The sequence below is a fragment of the Moschus berezovskii genome, chromosome 19 (assembly GCF_049115385.1).
Source record: "Moschus berezovskii isolate FMDL1 chromosome 19, NW_MosBer_1.0, whole genome shotgun sequence".
Taxonomy (NCBI): domain Eukaryota; kingdom Metazoa; phylum Chordata; class Mammalia; order Artiodactyla; family Moschidae; genus Moschus; species Moschus berezovskii.
Genome location: NC_142478.1, coordinates 48,755,602 through 48,783,146, shown reverse-complemented (window position 1 = coordinate 48,783,146; position 27,545 = coordinate 48,755,602).

Genomic DNA, 27,545 nt, shown 5'->3' with positions numbered 1-27,545 from the left:
TTTTATTTTTTTTTCTTTTGAAAGCTTGAAGGAATGTATCTGTGATGTGTTTGATTTTTTTTTCGAGACAGAAAACTGGGCTGAAAACTATGCTTCTCAGGAGTAGTACCTCAGAATTATCTAAGTAGCTATCTTCTAGGCTACAGTTCTCAGTTTGGCTCAAATCAAACCCTTTCCTATTCCTATGATGTGCTAAGTCACTTCAGTCATGTCCAACCCTTTGCAACCCTCTGGACCATAGCCCACCAGGCTAGCTTGCCCATGGGATTCTCCAGGCAAGAATACTGGAGTGGGTTGCCTTGCCCTCCTCCAGGGGATCTTCCCTACCCAAGGATCAAACCCATGTCTCTTACATTTTCTGCATTGGAGGTGGCTTCTTACCATGAGTACCGCCTATTATAGATTGTTTATTGATTATTTTCATAGACATTAGAAACACAGACTCGGTCCTGCCATCCAGACCTGCTCCAGCAGAGAATCTGGGAGTGGAGCCTGGCGATCTGCTCTTTAACAAGCCCTCCATGTGATGCTCATGCTGACGTCTGGGAATCTCTGGAGTAACAAGTCCTGGAAAATCTCTTCACCCTGAACCATACTTATTAGGATGGGTTTATCCTATTGACATCTGGCTTCCCCAGAGACAGGGAGCTGAGCACTCTGAAATTTGGCTACAGTCTCTCCTACCGCACAGGGAGGCTCAGGGCTGTCCTCAGAGACCATCAGAGAGCAGAGAGGGCAGAAGGGCAATGGGGTGTTTGCCCTTATCTTGGAAGCAATTTAATTCAGCTTTCAGTGAGTGATCACCATTAGAATGAGGAGATCAGCATTAGAGTCTAAGTAAATCTCCTTGGTTGTGATACGTGGGCTCCACTCTGCTGAAAATGCCTTTATCCTCTGAGTGCAGTTCTGGGCCACTCATGTCTTCGATGAGGGGTCACAGCTGTCAATACTGATGGGGGAATTTACCCCCCATCACCCGGCACCAGCAGCCTTAATAACTTCCACAGCATGCACAGATGTGAACCCTATTGACTGAGTGAGGGGCCGGGTAATGAATCTAATAGTTGGTTTGGTTTGTAAAACCCTGCCTCATGATTACTTCTGAGCTGCAGGAGACCTAGTCAGAGACTTTCTATGGAGTCTTTCTATGGGAAGGAGTTGGGGTAGAGATAGAGATGGGAGTTACTCACATCGTCCTTGGAGCACAGAATCCCAAGGGAGAGTTGACAAAGAGACGGTGGCTGAAAACTGAGCCTTGGGGCATGTCTGTATGTAGAGGTCCCAAGGAGGAGAGACAGTGATGGAGGCAGATGAAGAACAGGGCAGGAAGAAAACTGAGAAGTGCAGTGCTACGCGAAACAACCAGTGACAACTTTTCCCAATGAAGGAAATAGTCCATCACCTAAAATGCTTCAGAAAGAAGGACGATGAGACCAAAGATGAGACATGGGTTGGAGAGACCATCATCAGCAGTATCGCTCCTCACTGAGGACAGAGAGCAGGGCTTTGGGATGAAGCCCGCTGCTGGTCAGGAGGCTGGGGGATGGGGATAGGGCGGGAGAGGGTCATCACCTGCTGCCCTCAATTCTCCCAGGAGGCAACTGTGTATCTATTCTCTCCCTCATTGGAGAGAATCTCCAGTCTCCAATGAGAATCTCCTCATCCTTAGAGGAGATTTAATCAAGAAAGAATGGATCTAAGGAAGTCTTTCAAGACACGGGGCCCCTGTGTGCCGTGTTGCCTGCTCTTGTGGTTAGGTCTTCTGAGGACTCTTCTGCTTTTAATATTTTAACAAGCTGCATTTTTCAGTTAGTTTGCAAATGGCCCTGTCCCCCTGTTCTATTCTTGGTTTTACTGATCTCCTGGGTTGTGAGAGATTTTTTTTTCCCTAATTGGAGCCAAATTCTTCTGTCCTTAGGTCCACCATTTAGATGGTAGCCACTCTGGCTACCATGAAGGCTGTTTCCATGTTAGACTGGGGAGCAACGGGCACAAGAATGCCCATTCCTGGTCAGACTGGGCCACCCTGCCCTTGGGGCCTTGGGGTGAACCTGTTTCTGCAGCAGATGACAGCAGCCTGGGCCCACGGGGGCTTATGACACGTGGGCTAACTTGGAGGTTTAATGGTGGCTCTGAATACTATGTCCAGGTAGTGATAAATTACTATTACTTTCCCAGTGCCCATCCCAGGACACGGGCCTCTTCACAGCTACCACGGCTTTGTGTGAAGCTGGAGAAGGTCAGGAGAGTAGAGGCAGATAAGGATGGTGGCATACCTGTCCCAGGCAGTTGGAATGTAGATGTGGTGACTGGAGCTCAAGCAGCCATCTTGGAAAATAAGGAAGAATCAGATGTTGAGGGATTCCTGGAAGCAAGACAGAGGACTCTCCTTCCCTTATGATCATGAATGACAATCCCAGCCCTGGACCACACTTCTCCACTCTCCAGTTTTCTGATAGAGAGTAGCTTGTCTTAGTGTGAGCTCCTGTGGATTGTGTTTTGTGGTCACTCACAGCTGATTTGTCTCACACAATGCAACCTCAACGGGTGTATTTCTGCCCCCTGTGTTGTGCTGACTGGACAGAGCAGCTTCCCTCTGGCTCCTCAGAAAACAACATGCTCAGGAGATGCCTGGGGCTGCTGACACTGCAGATGCTAATTCCCAGGCTGGGGATAGGGCCTGGGATTCTGCATTTCCAGTCTCCCAGGGGATGCCAGGTATATGCAGCTTCCTGACCACACCTGGGGCCCAGAATTCCTCTGCCTCCAGTCTCAACCCAGGTGTTCTCACTGCTGCACCTAGGGCAGCTCCTGCCCACCTCTGCCCTACAAGAGCAGCTGCTGGAGAAGAGCGATCAGCAGAGAGGATTTTCATTTGACGGGTCAGCAGAGAGCAGGGACTCTGCTGTGATGTTGGTCCTGGAGGAAACCCATCACCTCCCCTCATCTGCCTGCTCTTGTGAGCTTCATTTCACAGCAGGAAACTGGGACATCATTGTAACATCAGAGGTCCTGGAAGGGTACAAAGGGTGAGTTAATAGTTTCATGCTTTCTTAATCCTTGAAGTAGGTTTTCTGCGCCATTTGCTGGGTTTTCAGAGTGCTTTACCATCTGTCTTCCAAAGCTGGTTAGAAATCAGAGGTAGCAGCTTAGGATCCTCATACCGCAGGATGCTAACAGCCCTTCCTGACCACAGTTCTGCCTAGACTCAGAGGGTCACTCTCCCTCCAGCCCTTCCCACCCTCTCTGTGACTCCTGCACAGACCCTCAATGTAAACATGAGACATGGGGCCTGGACAGGTGGGCAGGGCTGCAGGGACTGTCACCACAACCTCTCGCTGGGGGCCCACCGTGCTCAGCACCCTCTCCCCAGAGGCCCACAGCCTGCAAGGTGGTTAAGAACAGTTGCCAGGCAACTGCACATTCAAGTCCTGGCTCTGCCATGTATTAGCTATGTGACCTGAAGAAATCACTGTCTCTGTGGGTCCAGAGGGTGTTGCAGGTGAGGGGCCACATGGGGAGGGCACAGTGTTGCAGGCCGGGCCTGTGAGCCTGGGCAGGGAGTGACGGAGAATGGCTGAGGATGAGTGAAGTCAGTTTGGGAGGAGGCTCTGCATCTGGCAGGGCAGGTCAGAAGACCAAGAACCCAACTCAAATTGGATTAAGGGAGGGAGTGGCCCCCCACAGGCTGCAGGTATGGCTGGATCCAGGGCCTCAGTTGGTTCCGCCTCCTCACCTCTGGGCTCTGAGAGGCACCAGCCTCATGTGCTTATGTGGCAGCAAGTCAGCAGCCTGCAGCCCATGTATCTCTTCCCAGCACCCCATTATTAGTCTCTCATCCCCACAGGTCACTGGGATTCCCCATGGTTGGATCAAGTATCACAGGCACCATCAGGCATGTCTGAGTCAGTGTACAGTCCTGGGTCTGTGATGCTAACACCTGTCCATGGGCTGAGGGGTTTGCAGCCTGACTGCTGCTTGGAACCCTGCTCTATCCCTTTTGAGCTCTGGGACCAAGGCAGTCACTGGACCTCTTCCTGGGTCTGATGTCCATCTGCAGAAAGTGGGTGAGCATAGCATCTGCTCACAAGCTTGAGAAAGGTGTGGTCCCTATCCTTGGAAGAGGCACTACACAGGTAAGGAGGCATCCGGTGAACTCAAGCAGTTGTCATCAGTAACACGTGATGTTTCAAGTGCCACCAAGGGCCAGTTTGTCTCTTATCTCACTGACCCTTGCTAGGTGACCTCCACTCCAGCAGATGTTGTATCTATGGAATCTCTAAATTACCTGGAGGTCATGTCACCTGTGGTAGATTTCAAGCAAGTCCATGCATCTGGTAATCAACTGGGCATGGAGACCGATCAAACCATTACTGAGTTCCTATTACATACAGCCATGGTATCAGATCATTACTAAGCCCCTACTGTATACACTCACAGTGCCAAGCCTTTGCCAAATGCTTACTGTGTACATTCACATTGCTAGGTCAATGCTGAGAACCGACTGTATGCCTCCATGAGCACATACTGGGTACATCTGCCTCAGAACATGGTGCCAAGGAGCCTGGACCCTCACTCACACACCCTGGCTTTTCCTCTCCAGCCACACATTAACTTGCTCAAGGAGAGCAACCTCGTGCTCTGATTCATCATGGAGCAGGCGCACATTTCCAAGAACCATCCCTCATCCATCCAAACATGCAGCTGGTTGAAATTTTGAACTATGAAAAAAATGAAACAATTTTTCAAAACCAGACTAATCTCTATTTCTTCATCCAAAATAACTGCTTGCTCCGCATCCAATCTGAGTCAATTCTAAGTAAATGTGGTCACGTCAAGACTGGACTTGGTCAGTTCAGGATGTGCCTCCCTCCCTCCTCTCCTGGGAGGTGTGGGTCTGGATGCCTCTGGATCCTGGACCATTATCTCCCTCCTCACAGCCATCTGCAGTGACATCCATCACAAGCTGTCCTTGTGGGTGGCATTTGGATGGGTAGACAGATGACAGGCAGATGATGAATAGACGGATGTAGGAGGAGACAGCTCTGAACAGCTGTGTGCAATTTACTTGGAGCCACTCCTCCAAGCCCCACTGCAGGGCTGCCTTGGAGGCTAATCCTGTGATCACCTCTTTTGGTCATTTCCTCTCTGGCCAGTGTTAGAGAAGCGAGGACCTATCTGGCTGCAACCACAGCCTCACTACCACCAGGAAAAATTTTAGCAAATCAGCCCAGCAAAGGAAAAAGGGACTGTCCATGTCAGATATCGATTTCTCCCTGGTTACTCTGAAGAAGCCCTGGGGAGGATGGGAAAAATCAATAGAAAGTTAAAATGAGTAATGGAATTGGCAGTTTTCTTACAAGACAGAGTAAATTGAGATGAATTAAAATAGAGTGGGTACCTGGGAAGTGCCATATTCCCTGGTGGCTCAGAGGGTAAAGGATCTGCCTGCAATGCAGGAGACCCGGGTTCAATCCCTGGATTGCGAAGTTCTCCTGGAGAAGGGGATGGCAACCTACTCCAGTATTCTTGTCTGGAGAATCCCATGGACAGAGGAGCCTAGCAGGCTACAGTCCATGGGGTCGCAAAGGGTCAGACGTGACTGAACTGTTAATGCTGTCACTTTTGTGGGTGGTGTTTGGGGAACGGAAGCACTGCTGGCTCATGCAAGGAATGACTCAGTGTGTGGATCAGTATCTGCCATAAATAAGAATCACCTGGGGAAATTTAAGACTCCTGTTTTCGAAATTGTGCTTCAGACCAAGTTATACTAGGATCTCTGAAGGTGGCAGTCAGGATACAGTCATTCCAAAACTTCTCTGGTATTCCAATGGACAGCTATTTGGGGACTCACTAACTAGAGCCTTGCCATCCATCCCTCTTTGGCTCTGGAGGTTTCTGTCTCACTCCGGCCTGGGCACAGGGTGGAGTGGGGAGTGGGCTGAGCTCAGGGAAGTCCCAAGCTCCCCTGGAACTGCTGTGTCTCTGAGCCATCCTTTGTCCTTCCTCTGCCGAGCTGTGGTCTCTGCTGGCCAGAGAGCCCAGAATACACACCCACTTCTTTGGCCAGGCCCTTCTCCCAGGCCAAAGTCCTAGATGGGCCTGAAGAGTGACATCCGTGTGCTAGACATTCAGCCTCCATTTCCCTCTTCCTAGCCTCTCCTGTGGCCCTGAGCTGGCTTCGTTACTGATGTCCTAAGGGTGGGTTATGCCTCCTGACTTGGGCCAGAGTGATTGGTTCAGGGATGGGCATGTGACTCAAGCAAGACTCTCTGGCTCAAACATGGAAACCCTGACATTATGGTTGAATGACTTGGATGGTAGTTGATTTTTCTTGAGACTTCTGAGTCTGAACTGGAGGGGCCTGGGGATGTTAAGGTTGAGCAGTTGAACACAGATGCTCTGAGAATAAAGTCAGCACAGAGAAAGAGAGAAGAAAATGAACGCTAGTAATGTCATTTGAGCCCCTGGTTCAAGCCAGGCCTGAAAGCAATTCTTGTTTCCTGCTAGGTGCATCAATAACACCTCTTTTCACTTAAGTTGGCTTGGTGTTGGTTGTCTTTCATTGCTCACAGCATAAAGGATCCTGAAAAACACAATGGCCTGCAGCTTCTCATTATATGACTCTCATCCTGCCCACAGCCAGTCTCTAGATACATCATGTTCTGTCTCCTCTTGGAGCTAAAGTGACAAAGAAAGATCTTAAAGGAGCTCAGTACAGGGATCCAGATTGCCTGGTTCAAACCCTGGTCCTGCCATTCATGAGTTGTGTAATCTTAATCAAGTTACTTATCCACACATGTTTCAATATCCTCATCCAAAGTACAGAATATTAATGGTACTGGGTTCATTAAGATGTCTTTACTCATAAGGACAGATTAAGGATCAAATTAGATGGTTGTTGTTCAGTTGCTAAGACATGTCTGACTCTTCACAATCCCACAGACTGCAGCACGCCAGGCTTCCCTGTCCTTCATTATCTCCCAGAGTTTGCTCAAGTTCATATCCACTGAGTCAGTGATTCCATCCAACCGTCTCATCCTCTGTCGTCCCCTTATCCACCTGCCTTCAGTCTTTCCCAGCATCAGGGTCTTTTCCCATCAGGTGACCAAATTAAATGAGGATGTGTATTTAAAACAGAACTGTGTGTGGATACAGTGAGGCCTGTGTCAGTGTCAGCTCTCATTATGACAATGATGTTTGTGTCCAAGGGCTCCTTGCCCTCCCACCTCAGGCCTTTGCACCTGCTGTTCCTGCTGCCTGGAATGCCATCTACTGGCATTCCAGGTCACACCTTCAGATGCCAGCTCCCCGAATGTCCCTGCTTTATATCCCCATGTTCCCTGCAATTCTCTGTCCCACTGTCCATCAAAGTTCTATGTTTTTAGAGCAGTTATTCCTTTGCTGTGTCCCTCTCTAGACTGTGAACTTGAAGATGTGATGAATCTGTTTTGCTATGATTTGTAGCTTCAGTACCAAGGACAGAGCCTGGCTCCTTAGAAAATACATTAGGAAGGAAGGAAGGGAGAGGGGAAAGAAGGAAGCAATCGAATGGTCTGGTAACTCGGGGACTACTTCGTTGGGAAAATGTGACAGATTCCAGGGCTGAGAGACACACTGGTGCTCAGGCTGGGAGGAGCAGTCCAAGCCCTCAGAGGTTCAGCAGTGGGGCTTAGAGACACCCTCTGACCTGCTCAAAGCTGGAGATGGTCCATATTCTTTTATTATTCTTCAGATTACAGCATTACAGTCCGGCATCTGTATATACATCTGTAGGGCTTCCCAGGTGGAACTAATGATAAAGAACACTCCTGTCAATGCACAAGACTTAAGAAACACGGGCTCGATCTCTGGGTCAGGAAGATTCCCTGGAGGAGGAAATGGCAACCCACCTCAGTATTCTTGCTGGGAAATCCCATGGACAGAGGAGCTTTGAGAGCTATGACTCATGGGGTTGCAAAGAGTTGGACACAACTGATGTGACTTCACATGCATCAGGAATGGTGCACATTCCTGGTCACTTGATCAGGAGAGCACTCACCACCGGACCCACTCAGCACCTGCTGCTGCAAAGCTCCAGCAAGGTCTGCACTAGGAACATGGGGTGGTTTAAACACACCGTGGGGAGAAGCAATGGACTGTAACAGGCACATGACTATCCTCAAAGGGGACCTGTATCCTTTTTTCCTTCTAAATACATTTCAACATTATGAGATTTTTAAACTAATTAAAACTAAGGCATGTGTCACTCTGCTAAGATCATGTATAAGAAATGAGAGGATGGAGATGATGCTAAGAGACATTGATAATGCAGAGTAATTATAATGATGTTCCATGAAATGCATTTTTTTTCTTGGAACTGAAATTGACTTTGATGGCTTTCAAAGCCTCAATGCATTTTTAATCCATGCAGAGACTGTTAGTTTTCTGGGCTCTACCAGGATCACTGGGGACCAGTGACATACTGGGAGCTGGACATAGCATGAGCTTGAGCAGAACTGTTGTAAGGAGATGGTGCATCTCCCAAGCCTGTCCCATGGTGAGCAGCATGGGGCGAGGGGGGGATTTGGAGTCTGGGTGCAGAGGGTGAGGGTCCCAGTCCCATCACAGCTGAACTGAAAGTCACTTCCATGATGCAGAAGGGTTGATCACCTCCCAAGGAACCCAGGTCCAAGGCTGTGCTGTACTCACGGGTCACATTTCTCTGCCAGGGACGATTCAAGGTTCTCTGAGTTCAAGCCACAGAACTGGACTCTTGCCAGTGCCAAGCACCAGAAAACTTGGAGACACTTAGAAATGTAATGGATTTTCATTCAGAGCCTAAGAATTTCCTTTGCTCCCCTGCTCCCCTATATGTGCTGTGTGAAGCGAAGGGAGCAGGGAGCTCAGAGTGGTTTCCAGCAACATCCATGAAACAGCCTCCTTGCTCCACCCAGGGTGAGAGGTCCTCTCGGGGACCTGGCAGATGACACAACCTCCCAGGGTCACCTTCCTCCATCAACCCCAACCTGTCAACTTATTCACAGTTTGGTGAGTGCTGACCTACAGCAGGGAGAGCCTTCCCAGGCTGCTGTAAAGGTGAAGAATAAAAATGCTCCCAGGATAGAAAGTCGAAGTGCAGCATCACTCCCCATCTTTCATCAACAGCCTCCTCATGAAGGTCTCTGGCCTCGTCTTTCCTCTGAGCTATCAGGGTGGATATAGTAAGCTGAGTCTTCCTAGAGTCTGTCAACAGTCACATCATCTCAAAGAAGCCCCACTTCCAGTAATGAGAGGAGCTCTTGGGAAGGCCTAGGAAGCAGTATAACTAGGGAAGGTTTGTGAAGTAAGTCAAGAAGGGGGTCCATGCAAGTTCTTTTTTATCTAAGAGATAAAGCCTTCATTGCAAAGTATTTATTGCGCCTGTGATGCTGGAAAAGAAATACACACGAAGGTTATTTTATTTAAATATCTTGATGGTCTTCTCTGGAAGACTGAAGGATAGTGATTTAGAATCATGACATGCTATACAAACAAGTACTCAGACTGTCACTATAGTGCCCTGATCTTTCTCAGAGATCCAAGTTCTCTGAGAACCATGAGCTGCTGGTCCATCTCAACACTCTCACCCCGGTTTCCAAACATGTTGCGTCTCCCAGAGTATCTGACTGTTAGGCTCCAGGGATGTGTTGGGTCCATATTTAACTCTTACTGTATCTTATGACCAAGTCTGGGGCTGAGTCAGCTTGTGTACGTGTTACAGGTGTGCCAACCACATGGCTAACCTATGGGTGTATATCAGAGACCCATCCTTACCTTCTCTCAGAGCTGAGGCTTCCCTGTCAGCCCTGGGCAAGACCTGGTGCTCATTCTGATTGGATCAAATGAAGTCATGTGACCATCTCTGACCCAATCACTACAGCCAGGATATAGCCAGTGGAGAGTGTAAGAGCCTTTCCTGTTGACCCTGGGGCAAACACTGACACTCACCCTGACTGGACATGCTGAGGTCATGTGATCAGCTCTAGACCAATTGTTGCAGTCAGGGCAGAGCTCACTTGGCCTCACCTGGGTCACAGCCCCATCTGGAACCAAGGGTGCCCCACCTGGATCACAGGTCTGAGCATGGAGGGCAGATTCCTCCATGAAATTTGAGGGCATTCCTAGAAGGAGAGGTGGATGCTGGGAGCCTGCCCATGGGTATTATCTACTAATCTGGGTCAATGCTGGTGAGACACCCAACTGCCCCCTTACAGAGCCTGAGGGGTGGAGAAGGGGTGACTCGACTTGGAAAGGAGAAATACTTCATCGTGAAATGCAAAGCTCTAAAATCACTCAGAGGAAAACATAAGAAACTTGCAGAAACATCTAGAAGAATAAAAATTGGGATACCACAGCCCCTGTGTCCAAATATGTGAACACACTCCTGTGATAATAGGTCTGTCTTTAGGTGGAGAAATTGCCCAAACTGGCTTCCCTATCATTCACCCTCTGACAGGGAGAATCCGCATCAGCAGTTAAGGGACAGGGAGCCGAAAAGACAAAGGCTGAGCCCCACAGAGCTCAAGAAATGTCTGGGTCTCAGCCTTTCCTGACCTTCTCTTCATGAGCAGGGTTGCTTCTCCTGAGCCCCCTGGGAAGCCCTCCCAGACTCCAGTCTGCCCCTGATTGCTCTTTCCTTTCTGAGCTACCATAGTACAGGGTAGAATTCATCTCATTCCTGTGTCTTGGAGTTGATCTCACTCACCTGGGATAATGGGATTGCTGGATAAAAGTCATGAGTTACTTCTATCCCAGGGCATCTGACATCCTTGTCAAGCACTTCCTCCTTCTGACTTAATGACAGCCTGGGTCCTGGGGCGATTGTGGTGAGAGGAGCCCTTACGTCAGTCCATGACTGGTGTGTGGCACAAGCAAGAAACGGACAGTTGTTCTAAGTCACTGAGATATGGAGATTCTACGTGACTGCTGAAAATGTTTGTGTGCATTAGTCAAAAGCAGCTCTTATAACAGACTGCAGTCTTGGATAGCGGGCAAAAGTTCCTGCAACCACATTTAGCTTATCTATTGCACAGGTTTAGGATTGACCTTGTTATGTTGTATTCCAGACCTCAAAGCTGGAACCCACATTTCCTGGAACATCCTCTTCTGCAAGGATCAGAGTTTATTTATTATTTACATCTGACACATCTATTTGTTAGCTCTAATGTGTTTACTCTTCTTTCCAATCAGTCTTTAAACAATTTTTTATCTGTGTGTGCTTCAGTAGTCTCTCTTGGTTTTGGACGCAAACATTTTAACAGCTGCTTCCCCTGTCTAGCCTCCTTCACTCCTTTCCTACCAGTATTACTTAAGGTCTTCTCCAAAATAACTTGACCTTGAATCTTTGCTCCAGACCTCCTTATGGAGAGATGTAAACTACAATGATACATATTAGAAATAAACCCACCAGGACTTAAATTAATAGTGGGATGTGAAGCAGAGAGAAATCATGGATGTCATCTAAACTGTTGACCGGAACATGAAGAAAGCGCTGCTATAAAAGTGTGGATTATATGAAAAAGAACCATTACTTAATTGGGACTTGCCGGTAAAATCTTGATGGGCACACTATCTGAACTTTTCCTCAGCAGCCATGGATAAAGGGCTGTAACTATTTCTAGAATTTCAAAAGCCTGAAACTCCTCATATCCCCAGTGAGTCTCTTCACGTCTACCTTAGAGCATTAGCGGATTCTTCTTTCTATTATCTATCAGCAATGGATTATTCAAATAGCTTCCAACGAGCACCATTCATTTCTGTGTAAAATGTCCACTGTCCCAGAAATAATTTCATTAGCGGCCTCATTTTCAGCCACACATGACTTTATTAAAGCTCCTCTTAGGAATTAAATTTCCATGCTTGGTCTCTACTTGATGGTGACTTCATGGCAGAATTTAGTTAAATTTGCTTCAGTCCTTTGTGAAGTAAAAATACGGGCATTTACAACCAACAAATGGATTTGTACAACTTTGTTTGCCCATACTTGGAACTGTCAAAAGTATTGTGGTTGGGAAGTTTACCCTTTTTTCCCAAATGTGCACACCACAAGAAAAATATGGGTAGTTTTGTGCAAAAGCTTCTTCTTTGGGGATCTTCTCCAATAAGCTATCACTCCAAAGTCCACGTACTATTCATAAAATATGCCCCTGGTTCTCAAAGCACTTGCAGATTAAATAATCTCACTGAGGCACCCATACATTCTATAATATTTTTGTTTTATAGAGAGAATTTTAAGATATATTTTTTTCCACATACTAAGACATAAAAACAAGTCTCAATAAATTTAGAAGGTTAGAAATTACATTAAGTGCCTTTTCTAACCACAATAGTAAGAAACTAGAAATCCATTACAGAAAGAAAAATGGAAAAAGACAAACATGGGCTAGCAAATAATATGCTACCAAAAAACCAATGGACCAATGAAGAAATCTAAATCAGAAAATACCTTGAGACAAATGAAAATAAAAGCACAATTTTCCCATATGTATGGGATGCAGCCAAAACAATTCTAAGAAGGAAGTTTATAGCAATATAGGCTTACCTCAAGAAATAAGAAAAATCTCAAAATGACCTACCCTACCATCTGAAAGAATTTTGAAAAAATAAGCAAAGCCCAAATTCAGTAGAATGAAGGAAACAACAAAGATCAGAGTTGAACTAAAAACAATATAGGCCAAAAAAACAATAAAAATGATCAATGAAACCAAGAGCTGATTTTTGAAAAGATAAACAAAATTTAGTCACAAAGAAGGCTCACAAAGAAAAAATAGAGAGAGCACTCAAGTAAACAAAATAAGAATTGAAAGAGGAGAAATTAGAACTGATACTGCAGAAGTACAATCACAGGAGAATACTATGAACAGTTATGTGCCAGGCAGTTGAACGACATAGAAGTGGATAAATTCTTAAAAACATACCACCTTCCAGGACTGGATCAGGGAGAAATGACATAAAAAGATCAATTTCTAGTATTGAAATTGAACCTGTGATAAAAAAAAATATATAAAACGCCCAACAAGCAAAATTCCAGGACTAGTTGGATTCACAGGAGAATTCTACCATACTTGGAAAGAAGAGTTAATACCTATCCTTCTCAAGCTATTCCAAAAAATTGAAAAGGAGGGGATACTTCTAAACTCATTCTTTGAGTCCACCATTACCCTGATACCAAAATCAGACAAAGATATTATAAAAAAGAAAATTACAGGCCAGTATTTCTGATGAATATAGATGTGAAAAATCCTCAACAAAATATTAGCAAACCAAATTTGACCATATATGGAAAGGATCAAACACCTCAATCAAGTGTAATTTATTCCAGGATGCAAGGACAAGTCAATACCACAAATCAATCAATGTGACATGCTATATTACCAAAATAAAGAAGAGAAATCACAGAATCATCTCGATAGATGTAGACAAAGCATTTACTAAAACTCAGCATTCATTCATGATAAAAATGCTCAACAAAGTAGGTATAGAGGGAACATATCTCAATATAATAAAAGCCATTTATGGCAAATCCACAGCTGACATCTTTCTCAATGGTGAAAAACAAAAATCTTTTCCTCTAATATCAGGAACAAGACAAGGATGTGCACTCTTCTGTTTAGCCTAGTATTGGAAGTTCTAGTCACAGCAATCAGACAAGAAAAGGAAATAAATTGCAACCAAACTGAAAGCAAGGCAATAAAACCATCACTATATGCAGACGACTTGATAATATATGTAGAAAACCCTAAAGTCCCCACCAAAAAGCTGTTAGAACTAATAAATTCAGTAGTTTGCAGGATACAAGATTAATATACAGAAATCTGTTCTTTTCTATACGTTAATAGTGAACCATCAGAAATAGAAAACAAGAAAAAAAATCTCATTTACAAAGTTATCAAAATGAAGAAAATATCTAGGAATAAGCATAACCAAGGAGATGAAAGACCTATATTCTGAAAACTACAAGACATTGATAAAGGAAGTTAAAAATGATATAAAGAAATGAAAGATATCCCATGTTCATGGATTCAAATAATTAATAATACTAAAATGTCCACACTCCCCAAAGCACTCTCCAGATTTAATGCAATCCCTATCAAAATATTCATGACATTTTTCACAGAACTAGAACAAATAATCCTAAAATTTGTATGGAATCACAAAAAAGATCCTGACTAGCCAAAGCAATCTTGAGAAAAAATTAATAAAACTTGAGGCATCAAGTTCCCAGACTTCAGATTATACTACAAAGCTATAGTAATGAAAACAGTATGATACTGGCATAAAAAAAAGAGACACACAGATCAATGGAACAGAATAGAGAGCCCAGAAATAAACCCATGCAAATAAATTCATCTATAACAAGAAAGGCAAAAATATATGATGGGAATTAGACAGTCTTTTTGATCTCCAGTGGTTGTGGAGTGGCCAAGGCTGTGGCAGCTTGAAGCAGGATCTCAGTTCCCCAACCAAGGATTGAATCTAGTTCTCAGCGCTACCTTGTTTGCTTTGGAGAAAGAATTTGACAAAGAGACGAAAAGTAGTGAGATAAGTAAAGTGTTTTTAGGAGAGAAGATGCATGCAGAGAAAGCCCAGGCAGACTCAGAGAAAGAGACAGAAAGACCAAGCTGCATGCTTTATGTGGGGAGAGTTCTTCCAAGTTTTCACTTTCCTCTGGCCAATAATCTTACTTTGCTTCCCACATCTGATCAGACCAAGGGTCCTTCCCATTATGTGTGCATACATTTTAGCCTAGATGGATTTCAGTAGGGAGGGTCTCTGGGAGATTGACAGTGCCTATTATGGGATAGTTCTCCCTCCCTTTTTGACCCCTGAGGAGCCTTTCTGCACGTTTGCAGTTGAGGAGATCTCCCTGACCTCAAGAATGATGGATGTGGTCTTCTCTCTTTACTCCAGAAGGGCTCAGTTCCTCTATGCTCCTGCCATTATCTTTTTCCTTGAAATGTCAGGGATAGACAAGTTTCAGTTTACTCAGCTTGACAAACTCCAGCTGTTCAGCCCACAGACCCATTGTCCTCCTACCTCGTCTTCAACAAGTGGTGCTGAGAAACCTGGACAGTTGCATACAAAATAATGAAATTAGAACATTTTCTAGCACCATATACAAAAATAAATTCAAAATTAATTAAAGACCTAAATGTGAGACTAACAAAAAAAACTCCTATAAGGTAATGTGAGCAGTACACTCTTTGACATAAATTTTAGCAATATTTTTTGGATCTGACTTCTCAAGCAAAAGAAGCAAAAGCAAAAAATAAACAAATGGGATCTAATTAAATTTAAAAGTTTTTGCACATCTAAGAAAACCATCAACAAAATTAAAGGACAAATTACTGAATGGGAGAAGATATTTTCAACTGAAATGTCTGACAAGGGGTTAATATCTAAATTACATAAAAAGCTCATAAAACTCAAAATAAAAAAGAAAACAAGGACTTCCCTGGTGGTCCAGTGGTTAAGACTCCACACTTTCAATGCAGGGGGCAAAGGTTTGAGCCCTGGTTGGGGAACAAAGATCCCACATGCCATGTGGTGCAACTGAAAGAAAAAAAAATTCAATTAAGAAAATGGACAGAAGATTTGAATAGACAATTTTCCAAAGAAGACATACAGATGGTCAATAGGCACATCAAAAGATGCTCATCAAAAAAATGCAAATCAAAATCACAATGACACCTCACACCAGTAAAATGGCTATTTTCAAAAAGATAAGAACTAACAAGTGTTGGTGAGAATGTGACAAAGGAGAATCTTGAGCAGTCATTGGGAGTGTAGGTTGGTATCAGTTCAGTTCAGTTCAGTTCAGTCGCTCAGTCGTGTCCGACTCTCCGCGACCCCATGAATCACAGCACGCCAGGCCTCCCTGTCCATCACCAACTCCCAGAGTACACTCAAACCCATGTCCACAGAGTCGGTGATGCCATCCAGCCATCTCATTCTCTGTCGTCCCCTTCTCCTCCTGCCCCCAACCTTTCCCAGCATCAGAGTCTTTTCCAGTGAGTCAACTTGTCGCATGAGGTGGCCAAAGTATTGCAGTTTCAGCTTTAGCATCAGTCCCTCCAATGAACATCCAGGATTGATCTCCTTTAGAATGGACTGGTTGGATCTCCTTGCAGTATAAGGGACTCTCAAGAGTCTTCTCCAACACCACAATTCAAAAGCATCGATTCTTCGGCGATCAACCTTCTTCACAGTCCAACTCTCACATCCATACATGACCACGGGAAAAACCATTGCCTTGACTAGACGGACCTTGGTTGGCAAAGTAATGTCTCTGCTGTTTAATATACTATCAAGGTTGGTCATAACTTTCCTTCCAAGGAGCAAGCGTCTTTTAATTTCATGGCTGCAATCAGCATCTGCAGTGATTTTGGAGCCCAAAAAAATAAAGTCTGACACTGTTTCCACTGTTTTTCCATCTATTTCCCATGAAGTGATGGGACCAGATGCCATGATCTTTGTTTTCTGAATGTTGAGCTTCAAGCCAACCTTTTCACTCTCCTCTTTCACTTTCATCAAGAGGCTTTTGAGTATAGCCCTTATGAAAAACACTACGGAAATTCCTCAGAAAATTAAAAATAAAACTACCATATAACCAAACAGCAATTTCACTCCTGGATGTATATCCAAAGAAAACAAAAATACTAATTCAAAAATATATATGCACCCCAATGTTCATAGCAGCATTATTTACATAGCAAAGACATATAAGCAATCAACAGATGAGTGAATAAAGAAGGTGTAGTACATATAGACTGGAATACTACTCACCCATGAAAACAATGAAATATTGTCATTTGCAACAACATGGATGGATTTTGCGGGTATTGTGCTTAGTGAATTAAGTCAGACAGAGTAAGACAAATACTGTATGTTTTCAGTTATATGTAGAAACTAAAAAGAATGAATAAAAAAAGAAAAACACCAAACTCACAGAAAACAAACTGGTGGCTACCAGTGCTGCTGCTGCTTCTGCTAAGTCACTTCAGTCGTGTCCGACTCTGTGTGACCCCATAGACAGAAGCCCACCAGGCTTCCCCATCCCTGGGATTCCCCAGGCAAGAGCACTGGAGTGGGTTGCCATTTCCTTCTCCAATGTGTGAAAGTGAAAAGTGAAAGTGACGTCGCTCAGTCGTGTCTGACCCTTAGCGACCCCATGGACTGCAGCCCACCAGGTTCCTCCATCCATGGGGTTTTCTAGGCAAGAGTACTAGAGTACTCTCTCCCACGAAGGCTACCAGTGGGAGAGAACCAATACAGGGGAAGAGGATTAAAAGGTATAAACTACTAAATATAAAATAAAAAAGGTACAAGGATGCAATGTACAGCACAGTGACTACAGCCAATACTTTATTGTAACTTTAAGTGGCTTATAAACCAGAATTGAAAGAGACACATGTACTCCAGTGTTCATCGCAGCACTGTTTATAATAGCCAGGACATGGAAGCAACCTAGATGTCCATCTGCAGACGAAAGGATAAGAAAGCTTTGGTACATATACACAATGGAGTATTACTCAGCCATTAAAAAGAATGCATTTGAATCACTTCTAATGAGGTGAATGAAACTGGAGCCTATTATACAGAGTGAAGTAAGCCAGAAAGAAAAACACCAATAGAGTATACTAACACATATATATGGAATTTAGAAAGATGCAAATGATAACCCTGTATACGAGACAGCAAAAGAGACACAGATGTATAGAACAGTCTTTGGGACTCTGTGGGAGAGGGTGAGGGTGGGATGATCTGGGAGAATGGCATTGAAACGTGTATATTATAATATGTGAAATGAATCACCAGTTCAGGATCGATGCATGTTACAGGATGCTTGGGGTTGGTATGCGGGGATGACCCAGAGGGAGGATAAGGGGAGGAGGGAGGTGGGAGGAGGGTTCAGGAGGGGGAACTCATGTACACCCAGGGCGGATTCATGTCAATGTATGGCAAAACCAACCAATATAATATTGTAAAATAATTAGCCTCCAATAAAAAAAATAATAAAAAAGAAAAAATAAGTGGCTTATAATCTATGAAAATATTGACTCACTATGTGGTATGCCTTAAATTGCTGTAATATTGTAAATCAAGTATACTTTAATTTTAAAAGATCCTTTTCTTCACCATCATACGTTCCTTCAGTCATTCAATATTTACTGATAAACTATTGCTCATCTGAACTTGTGCTAGTACTACTGATAGATACAAACACCCTTACTCCCTTCGGAACTTGTAGTCGGTTGGAAAGACTAAGATGTAACCTCTTATATTTTCCCTCTAATTTTAATAGAGCTCCTGAATGTAGCTGGATGCGCAGCCCCCAACTGGAGATTACATTCTCCAGGCTCCTTTGCAGTGAGTTATGGTCATGTGTCTAAGTGCTGGCCAATGAGATATCAGCAGGGGTGATACTCTCACTTCCTTATAAGGAAGCTGACCGCCCTCCACTTCCTGTCCCTTTCCTCTCCTGCAAGCTGGGTTGCAGACATGGGGATTGAGTCCCAGGCTTGGCCTTGTGGACTAGGGTGATGCCCTAGGAAAGGCAGAGCAGTGAGATGGAAGGGTCCTTGGACCCTCAGCCAGCCCCAACCTTCTTTTGGGATGGGAGTTGACCTCTGATCTTGCTCTGACAAGCCTATGGAGCCTCAGGTGAAGCAGCACATGAATATGCTAACACAAACCCCTGAATAGACATTGGAATACTGCGATCCTTGCTCTAATAAGTGTGACAGATGTGAGCTCAAGAAGCATCAGAGTCGGTGTGCAAGAGATCGGAAGGTTGGAAACTGGAATCAGCCTACAGACCCTCCTCTCCCTCCGTACCCTTCACTCTTGGTCTCTGCACTGTTTCCCCAGGTAAATGTGCTGGTCCACTGCACTAAACCCCCTCCACCACTTCTCTCACTTGGTTCCCTCCAAGGCTGGCATCACTGTCTCTGTGAGGCTGAGCCTGGTGTGCCTGCCCAAGGCTGTGTCCTCAGGACCTAGAAGGGCACTGGCATACAGCAGGTATAAGTATTTTTTGATTGCCTCTATGGGCAGTTACTGTGCATGGTGACCCATCTGTTATGTGCAATGTGATGGTCCAGAGGAAGTTGCTCCAGATCCCCTGGTGAAGATGAGGAAGACTTCCTGGAGGAAGAGGCTCCATGAAGGTAGATTATTTTCAAGCTGATGAGGGGAGAAGACATTACAGTATGGGAAGCATGGGGACCAGGGCTCAGAGAGTGAACACACTGGGTGACTGAGGACCACTCTGGGGCAGCAGGAGGTGGAAGGAGGGGCTGGGGCAGCAGATGAGACTCAGAGGAAACAAGGGAGAGCCTCTGAAGGGTGTGACATGAGTGGCCAACACTAGATCGGATGTTAAAAATATCATCTAGAGGCCTGGGAGGGGGGCTCTGGGCTGATTTGTCAAATGAGAAATTTCTCAGACCAGAGACTGTAAAGTACAGAACTACATCCTGGATGACCTCTAAATGCTCAACCTGGTCAGTGCTTAAACAATTTGAGTTAGTGTCTAGGGCTTAAAAATTAAGAACTTTTGCCTAAAATGGGCATTTCTTTATGTTGCTGAGGAGTCAGGGCTCAGATCCTGTATGGCAGATCCCCGAACCCCATCCCACATGGCAGCTATGGCTGGTGCCGAGCAGTGGACACACCCACGTGGGACACTTACCACTGCCCCAGCCCTACCTGGTCCACAGTTTCCTGTCACCACCTGCCTGAGGGTTCACCTCTGCATCAGTTCATATTCACTGAATGGACTCTAGGAAATTTGAGACCCTTCTTGACCTTGAGAAGGTTTGACCCTCAAGTCAGAGGATGGGGACAGATAAGCAGTTCATCACAGCACAGCACAGCATCCCATTGGGGAAACAGCTTGAATCAAGGAGAACCTTGGTTCTGGTTCTGGGTGACTGGGCAGATAACGGCCTCAAAGGTGTCCACATCCTGATCCCCAGGACCTGTGACTGTGTTACCTTGCATGGGAATGGGGTTCTTGCAGGTATGGTTAGGGGTTCAGATCTTGAAATACAGTGTACATTCTGGATTATCCAGATGGGCCCAATCTAATCCATCAATTCTTAAAATATGATAATGTCCCATTGTATTAATTCCAGAGCATCCTCTGTGACTTATAACAGGATCAGTGTACTCTAAAGAACACAACCAGTTCTTAGGATGATGCTAAGCCTCAATCAAGGGACGGGCATGACCAGGATGTGGCCAGTACACTGGAAAACTTGGCCCCTCCCCAATTTGCCTTACATTCACGCTTTCTACTGACATTTCTGACTGTGGACTGTAGACCAGGTCCTCCCTGGGTGCTGGGTGTGAGCAGCACAGGGAAGATGAAGTCCTGCAGATCAACACATGGGTCAGAGATTCCAGGAGGTAGAGACAAGGAAGGGCAGAGGGAGGAAGTCTGCACCATGCTGACTTCAGGAGGGAGGTCACTGTGACTTCACCCCAGACCTTATCAGTAGGATTCCCAGGAGACTGGCTGAGTTCTCATCAATGTGACAAACCTCTGCTGTGTCCTGTAGCCGCGGGCCTCACCCCGGCCTCTCCCTGAGTCTGGGAGAAGCAGCAGCACTGTCCTGTGGGCTGGAGGGGATGGACCTTCCTGAGAGATCTGAGGTCTCAGGGAGCAGGGCATCCTGGATGGTGGGAGGGGAGAGAGTAGGGGTGAGGTGCAGCCAGAAACCAGGGAAGGGGAGACGCCCTGCGATAAGGCCGGAGGATTCCTAGAGGGATGGCCCACTACACGTGGGGTCAGTTAAGTAGTTTGCCTCATGTGAGTGACTATGGGGGAGAAATAAGACAGAGAGAGAAGGCGAGGGGGGCTGATTCTGGCTGACAAGGATGTGGAGGACACTCTGACAAGGTTGAGAAATGTCAGCTCTCCCTCGAGTATAAATTAAGAATCATCTCAAGTGAGTGGACTCAACTCAGGGAGACTCTTTTCTTCCAGATGACAGTCAGGAGGAAGGAGACATGAAGAAATGAAAGGAATGTTCTGACTCAATGTTAATGGCCCAAAGGCATGTGTGAAAGGTAAGATTATGAGGAATCATAAAATCAATTTTAATCTAAGAGAAAAAATACAATGGTATTATTTTTATATTGCTATTATATCCCATTCCTATTGCTCTTCTAAAGTTTAGACTTAAGAATTAGGAATGAGGGGATAAGAAATATGGGTTGAGGCAGCCAGGAGAGGGGAAAAAAATGTACATTAACATGAAGAAATATTTGACTTCAGGGTCCTAGGTATGAGAAAGCATGTGATAACAGCCTTTAAAATCTAGTGCTTCATTCACAAATGCCCTGAAATACAGCCTGACAAATTTCAAAATTATTTCTGTACCCTTCACTGAAAAGTCCATCCTGTGAATGTGAAGTTAATAACCACAGTGTTTATGAAGCATCTCCTGGGTGACAGGCCTTGCGCTAAGGGGCTTAGATGGATTATCTCACTGATCCTCTCCTAGTGAGGTAAGTTCTTCAATCATCCACACTTACCAGTGAGGAAGCTGAGGCCAGAGATATTACAGAGTTGGTCACACATCCAGGGAGGGCTGGAACCAGTTTTCTTGCATCAATGTGTTCCATTCCCTCAGCACCCAGGATGCAGCATGGTGTCGGGGGTGCCACAAAGGCACACAGTCCACAAAAATAATGAGAACATGGAAGAGTTCTACCTGACTCAAGGTTTAGATTTAAACTGAGTTCCTTTAAAAATTACAAGTTACCCAATATTGGAACTGATCACAGTTTTTTTTTCCCCCCTCTCTTGAATGTAAGATGAAATGCATGCCTGTTTGTAGGGCCATTTTAAATGAAAAACATAATTTTAAACCCTGGTTCAGGTCAGCACGATGAGATATTCACCCGACTAGAGACAGAAAAGGGGATAGCAGATACCCATCCCGCGATTCCTCTGCATTTGAGGTGTGGGCTTCTTGACAGGAATGACCCAAATGGTTTAAATAGTTCTCCCACCCCTCCGTCTACCCTCTCTCTGTTGATACATCTGGATTTAATACATAGACAAGTGTGTGCCAGGATCCCACTGTGTGCTGTATCATAGCTTAGAGGAAGTTTCCTTGGCTGACATCCACATAGACAGCTCCCTACACTGACTTCTGGTTCCCAGTGCACACAGTGACAGAGGGCTGGGTCAGCCCCTCCCCAGTCTTGGATACATCTCTTCTTGCTGGAGGAGATGCTGGCTGGAAAAGAATCAGTGTGTCTGTCACCAGCCTGCTTATGTCAGTTGTATCTGCTATTGAGTATAGATACTTTAATAAACCATCATAAGTGGATAAGATAACAAGCAAAATAGGGTTGCTCCTTCTATTAAACCTGAACTGGAAGCCTTAGGTTTACTTAATAAACAGAAATGCTTTAAAACGTCTTTTTGAATTAAGTATGGATGAAGCCACTGTAGAGAACCAGGTAAACCTCTGAAGGATTTTGTACTGAGACTATAAGTTTCATCATCTTATTTAAAACAACAACAAAAGCCCTGAAATAACTCTGAAAATTATCTTATTGCTGCAGAGAAGAGCCAATTCTGACTATACATTCAAACTGTTTCTTTGACTAGCTTTTCACTGCTTTTGTTATTATAATTACACATAATGGTCTGCCTCAGAGAACCCTGCCCCTCTTTCTGACTGTTAAGCTAAAGCACTTTTGTTCAGGACCCTGTCCACCTGTGGATGGCAGGAAGGAAGAAATTAAAACTAAAATGTCTGCTTCTGGAGACTTGCCATTCTAGGAGATGTTTACAAGATTAATGGACATTTTACTTGGCTTCCCCACCTCCCCCTCTTCTATAAAAGAATCTGGCACCCACGCTCTGATAAGATGGTAATTTTGAGACATTAGACGGCCATCTTCTCAGTCAGTTGGCTTTCCTGAATAAAGTCATAATCCTTGCCTTAGAAAATGGAGTATTTTCTGCCATATCAATAAACAAGGATGTCACAGTCATCAATGATTCCAGCCCTTCCAATGTGAAGTCCTGAACCCTAAGAGCATTCAGGAAGGAAAAGAGGACCTGCAATCTGGCAGCACTCAGGCTGCAGCCACTCCCTATGGTGAGCCCAAGGGAGCTCAGGATGTGAAAATCACAATATACTAGCCCCAAGATAGCTGAGATGCATATGAAAGGAATGATTTTGGTGAGCCCAGACTCTTGCATCTTTCCATACATAGAGAGCACTAAGTTCCTTATCTTGAGATATCTGATTTTCTTTAATTAACAAAAATACTTTTGATATTCAGACTACATGCCCTTTGTTGCGAACTTTGCACTACAATCCATGGGGTCACAGAGTCAGACACAACTTAGTGACCGAACAACAACAGTATAACCTGACTCTCCCCTCCTCACTTCCTTGGAGCAGTTCTCTCAGGAAAGCATCGCTGAGATGTTTTCCTTAAAATTCCCACTGAATAAAACATAACTCAACTTTTAGGTTGTGACTATTTTTTTAAGTCAACAGTCTCAAGACCTCACTCCAATTCATTGGTCTGCCATGCGGCAAGCAGACTAGGTAACATTATAGCTGTGCTGAAGTTATGAAAAGAAAGCCAAACTCCAGCTATCAAACCCATACTCAAAACACTGGCAAACAACTGCACAATCACACACTCTATGTTAAGAATATTTTCAAGAGATAAGATCTTTTTTATTATTGTTCCACATCTTACCCCCACCTTTATTCAGATAACCACATCAACTACAGAGTTCTCTACTCTGCTCCTAAGCAGGAGAAAGAAAGCCAGCCTTCCTTTGGGGAACTGGGATTTTTCTTTTATGCTCTGATTCACAGCTCGCTCTGCTTGACACTGATTCCTTCATCACCTGTGCCCTCACTTTCTCCGCCTCCCCCATCGCTGGCTTCCATTCCCTCTGTTCCCACATGTTTCGAAACTTATTTTCCCTTCACCTGAGGGAAGCTTCTGCCTCCATCTTCCCCCTTTCCATCCCTCACTGTCTTGAGATGCTGCCTATGTGTTGGCTGAGTGTCAGGCCATTTAAAGATTGCATTTATGTGAAAGTTCAGCCTTGGACCATCACATTCAATATTTTTTGCATGGTAGCATCAACCAGAACTATGAGCATGCTGTCAGAGAAAGGGCATTGCAGCTAGATCAAGTGAAGAAGCTATACACACAGCCCCACACAGCGGCTCACATTCCAAAAAACATAGTCAACAAGGTGGATCCATTTCACACCCAGAACGCTCCTCCCAGGGGAAGCCCTGGATCTGTGTGGATCGTGGTGAGGTGTAGATGGAGGGGCCTGTGAGTCTTGTCTGGCTGTGGGAGAAGCTGGAGCAGGCATGGCACAGCCCCTGACTTTCTATGAGCCCTCCCTTCCCAGGGGACGTTTCCCTCTTTGTGTGTCTCGCTTCCCAGTGTAGAAACCAGAGGTCAGTTTCCCAGCCTCCCTTGTAGCAGGGCCCAGTCACGTGACCCAGGCCCAACAATCTGAAGCCTCGCATGAGCCTCCGCTCCAGAAGAGGGAAGATGGCGCTATTGGAACGCATGAAGGCAGTGTAGCAGGCAGGGACCCTGGACTCAGTGGGGAGAAATGGAGAAATGAGATCCAGCTCCCAGGGCCAGGGATGGCTGTGGGGTCTGGCTGGGTGGCCCTAGTGTGGAACGGGCATTTGTTCCCCATGAAGGGCCTCAGAACCTATTGATGTTCACCGGTGGCCACCCACCAGGCAGCTTCACCTGGGGCAGGTTGGAAATATGCAGGCCCAGACCCACAGACCTGCTGAGCCAGAGTTTCTTCTAACAAGGCCCCAGGAGATGTACACACACATTAAGCTTAGAAATGCCAAAACGTGCTTACTCCTTTTCTACTTAACCCAGCTGCAGGGGTTCCTGTCCTTACAGTTACTAACCTTGATCATATAGAAGTCCTGGGAGGATTTAAACAGGTAGTGAGCTAATCTGGTTTATCCTTTAAATGACTGTCCTACCGCTGAGATCCAAAGGGGCAGAAGGGGAGGCCAGGCCAGGAGGCCATGACTTGTCCAGAGAAAATGCATTTTGTCACAAGATAGACATGCACATGCCCTGTGCAAAGACACACACTTGCAAAGTTAAGACAGGCACACATATCATGGATGCTCACAGAAAGAGACTCCCATGTGCAAATTCAGAAACACTCCTATTTATACAGGGAATACAGACCCACAAGACGTGGCAGGGGGATGGGGAGTACTGGCCCCAAAGCTGCTTTTTTCTTGTATCCCTAGAACCATAGGAAGTGACCAAGGCTGCCTGACTTTGCTCCCCTCCTACTGCCAAAAACCTTGCAACTGAATTAAATATCCATGAGTCCCAGAAGCCTGGTTTGCGAGATTGGCTCCTGTGATGAGAAGTCACAGCTCCAGGCCAAATGAAATGCCTGTGCCTCTGGTCTTCCTTCTGTCAGGGAGAATCACTCAGTTTAGCTCCCCAAGGCTGCACATCGGTATGGACCAAATGCTCCAGCATTGAACCCCAGGCAATGTGTGTGCTGGCAGTGGGCACCTTTGCCCTCAGCAAGCGGAGTGAGTCTGTCATGGGATATGATGGATTGGCAATGTGGTGTGTATCATTTGTGCATCAGCCAGGCTTTCTGACATAGAGACACTGAGACCATCAGCTTCTGCCCATGATCGGTTGTGAACACTATACCCAGTCCAAGTTTACGCCACGAACCAATTGCAAGGCAAGTGAATCAGATTTAAGAGATAGTAGTTCTGTAGTATGTTGCAGTTTAAATTATAATTCTATGAAATCTAATTATGTCTAGACTAAAAGAAATTTAATTTTGATTATTGAATTAAATTTCCTATACTTTTATGAAGAATGCTACCTTTCTTTTTTCTTCTTTTTCTTGGCCACACCATGTTTCATGAGGGATCTTAGTTCCCTGACCAAGGATCAAACCTGTGCTGCCTGCAGGCTCTTAACCACTGAGCCACCAGGGATATCTAGGAAGCTACATTTATGAAGGCCATCTGTCTCAGTCTTTGAAGAGTGGGATTTGGGGGGCTTTTTTTTGATGTTGCATCTGGGACTGAGCAGCACCATCAGAAGCAAAGTCTCTTGGAGTCTCAGGGTTTGTCCTGTGGTGTGATCCTGGGGGAATGTTATATCCATCTCGGGCTGTCTGTTTTCATTAGATATCACCATTGTCATCACCACTGTCACTGTTATCACCTTCACCAACATTATTATCATCAACATCACAAGCACCATCACCAACACAGCCATCACTGAATATGGTGCTCATCGTGTACAGGCTCTGCTCGAAGTGCTTTCAATCTGTTACTCCTTTATCACCATCGCAAACTTGTAAAGTAGTATTGTCACCATCCCCATTGAAATGATGAAGATGCTGAGACTCAGGGAGGTTAAGAGAGTCTCCTAATGTTGAACAGAGCTGTTCTCAGAGCCTGGACTCAGACCCAGCAGCCCGGCCCCACGTCCATGCTCTTACTCATACTCCATGCGGCACAACACACCCTCTATCTCTCTGGACAGTCTTTATTCCTCATCATTGGGATTTTATCCTCACCTCACTGTTCCCAGAATGCCCCTCCCTCCCCTCAAGACTTTGTCAACATGCTCATCTTCCAGGCTCCCCTGTGGTCCACCTCCTCATGAAGGCCCTTCTAGCATCTTCTTACCTCCGCTCCAGATGCTCACAGCACTGCCACTGTCCCCTCCTGACACTGACCACCTGCAGCACCAACCTGAGGGTCACAATTGGATAGACACACCCAGCCTACTGCCCTAAGCATCTCTCAGGATGGCTGGGGACAGTGCATTGTGAGTCCTGACAGCAGGCTTTAAGGCACAGAGTTTGGAAGGAAGAGGAGGTATTTATTACCTGAAACCCCTGGTCTCTCAACATCCTCACATCACAGCGCACAGAAAGGACGTGACCACGCATCATTCTGATGTGATGTGCATCTGCCATTCTCCCTCTAGCTTTGGGCCCCCAACTCTGGATGTGAGCATGTTATGTGGGCAATTGAGAAATACTGAATTTGAATGAAATGAGATTGAAGCAAACAAATCTGTCTTCCCCCACAAGGTAACTCACTGACACCTCTTAACAAAGGGGAACTCACTCTCTATCTGACCTGTCTGCTGGAGACACCTTTATCTTTTCTTATAGAGAATCTGGCTTCTACACCTACACAAGATCAGGACATGAATCAGAACAGCTCTGTGTAATAGACCCGGGCTGGGCTTCCCAATGACAGCTGACAGGAGCAAACCAGGCTTCTGGTGAGCACGTCCACTTTCTAGGCAGCCCATGGAGGAGTGGTCTCTGTCACTGCCCCCTCTGAGACCCCATCTGCCCTGGCCAGTGTGCAGATGAGAAGACCAGCGTTAATGAAGCTAACTCAGTGCTGCCTGCTTGGGGAGCTCTAATCACAGGACCAGTTCACTCAGTCCTCATGACGTGGGGACAGTTT